Below are 2,960 nucleotides of genomic sequence, written 5' to 3' on the forward strand. Positions count from 1 at the left end.
TACCAAATTACCACCTTTGCATCCACCACATTGTGTTACTTAACCACTTTAGGTATGGAGAAAAAATTTATATTCCCTTCTACCTATGCTCTTCTATGAATGAGAAAATTAATGATTTTCAAGAGAAGCATGCTAGGAATATAGCACTCCATGATGGGCTTTTACTATTAATCTATGAATTCTATAAGGCTAGGGCAATGGGCAAAAAAAATAAGTATAGGAAGGAGGGCAAGAAGGGTAGAGGGGGCTCCAAAGAATTGGGAGAGGACTATTTGCCTTCTAATACTGAGGATAGCCTTGAGATACATATGGACTTGGAGGGACAAGACTCCCCTCTACAAGTCTTTGGCAAAAAAATTATCAAAATAGAAAGAAAGGAGAAAAAATATCTTCCCAACCCCAAGTAGGACCTTGACACTTCCTCAAATAGGGACTATAATGAAAGGGTTGAAGGAATGGACATGGGGGAAGAAAGTGTAGGAGAGGAGGATCTTAGAGAAGGGGAAAGCAAGGAGAAGAAGAGGGGCAAGAGAAACATCATCATCAAAATTTTGACTAACAAAAAGGAAGAAGTCACTATTGGAATACTTTAGAATAACTGGGGGGGTGAATCAATTATCCAACACTAGTAAATTTGAACTCAATTTTTGATGAATTTTGGTCAAAATTTTGACCCAGGTTGGTTGAAATTTTCACCAAGCAGTTTGTGGTAACTTTTCTCATCAAAATTTTTACCAACCTGTACGTTGGTCAAAATTTTGACCAATACATTCATCAAAAATTTTAATTTTTGTTAGCTCTGATTTGTCACTATTGGTTGAAATTTCCACAAATGTTTGGTCAAAAAAAAAATTTAATTGGTGGAAATTTTGACCAATTCTTGGTAGAAACCTATCGAGAATTGGTTGAAATTTCCACCCATGTTTGGTCAAAAAAAATTATAATTGGTGGAAATTTTGACCAAATCTTGGTAGAAAACTATCAAGAATTGGTCAAAATTTCCACCAATGTTTGGTCAAATTTGTTTTATAATTGGTGGAAATTTCAACAAATTTTTGATAGAAAACTATCAAGAATTGGCTGAAATTTCCACCAATGTTTGGTCAAAAAAAAAAAAATGTTGTATCAAGAAATTGTTTCTTATCCAAGCCATTTAATTTGCAACCTTTTAAATCTCTGCAAAGATAAAGTTGGAGCAGGAGAATTTTTCTTCTCAAAGGTGTCCTCTAATTGTAAAGCGTTCACTTTACAATCAAAGGACACCTTTGAGAAGAAAAATTCTCCTGCTCCAACTTTATCTTTGCAGAGATTTAAAAGGTTGCCAATTAAATGGCTTGGATAAGAAACAATTTCTTGATACAACATGGAAAAAATGGGGATTTATGCATAAAGAGATGAATCAGAAACATATCAAACTTCTTCCCATCCTAAATTTGATTATTTTATTCTAAGAGCATTATTGATATTATTGAAATTGATATAATAGATATAATTGTTTATATAAATTTATCTCCATTATCTGAGGGAGTCCAGATATAAGGTTTATATAGATGATATTTGTTTGATCTAGATAACATCCACCTATGGTAAATAGTTAGCTTCTCATATAACAGTTAATGACAATATTGAATAACAACTCTTGTGAACAAAGAGGGCAATGATTAGCATACATTGGCAATCTTAAATAACAATTAATCAAGGAAAGGTGTGATTAAATGTGAAATATAAGATATATACATATTAGGTATTTTTCTTTAATGATCCCAATCTTGAAGTGGCCACTATCTTCGTGGGCTATGGCATCACCGTCTGCTACCAAGATATTGAGATGTTGCCAACATACTAAAAACATAATTTTTATTGTATATATTAAAAACACCAAATAAGTTACACATCTTTTATTGAAACTCGTATGAAGCAAAACTATAACCAACTCAACCTTCATTGGTTGCCTTTAGCTCCAACTTTTGGAATGGACTAAATTTTTTGAATTCTCCTTCCACAACCTACATCTAAAGCTTCTTCATTTGTCAACTAGAGCTAAAAACTCCCTTTCTAGTTCCCTGAAAGATGTTAGAGGCAATAATAGTCTTCTTTACTCTTGGGGCAAGATGGGGTGGGGTTCCCATCAACAAGTTCTAGCACTACCTCCAAACCACCCTTAAATTCAATTCAAGCAAAGTATGATAACAAATAAAGAACAATGTCTTTGCTGCCAGTCAAAATAATAAGATTGGAAAGATAGAGGCCACATCAGACTTGACATAACTCTGATCATTTGTCAACAACTATAGAAAGAAATACATATATACTTAGCAATAACATCAAATAGGAATAGAGAAAATCCAAACTAAATAGCAATCAAGAATCATTCAAGGAAAAAATAATGTATTCGTTATATCAACAATTATTAGTGATATGTATTTGTTAGAGTAGACATAGTAGAGAACATCAATCTAAGAGAAGCATTTGATCAAACATCTGATACAACTTATATCTATGATATTGTATCCAATAAGGAGATCATACATCAGTACATCCTAAATCATCACAAAACATAAAACTTTCATCAATAAATCAACCCCATAGACACAATACATTAGTAGAGAAAATAGAAGAGGAAGAATATAGAATATTTGACACATAGGAAGTAATAAGATCAATCTGTCATCTGTGAATATTCCAATTTCCAATGCACCCTACTAGGACACCCTATTGCACATGGAAGGGAGAGAATAGCTAAGGGTAGCCTATTATCAGAAGCACTAAAAAATATCATTGAAGTAAAATGAGCAGTCATATGTGTCTAACAATATTATAGAAAAAATTACTCTCAAAAATTGACATATAATAGCCAATATAAAGGGGAGAATTTTGGTATGTTTTGAACAGGGGTCAGCCCACAAAACTAAAATTGGTAACTATTTCCCTGTGGCAACAAGTTTGATAAACATATTTTG

Source organism: Cupressus sempervirens, chromosome 8 (genome assembly GCF_028749045.1).
Source record: "Cupressus sempervirens isolate cs-2001-9-10 chromosome 8, ASM2874904v1, whole genome shotgun sequence".
Lineage (NCBI taxonomy): Eukaryota > Viridiplantae > Streptophyta > Pinopsida > Cupressales > Cupressaceae > Cupressus > Cupressus sempervirens.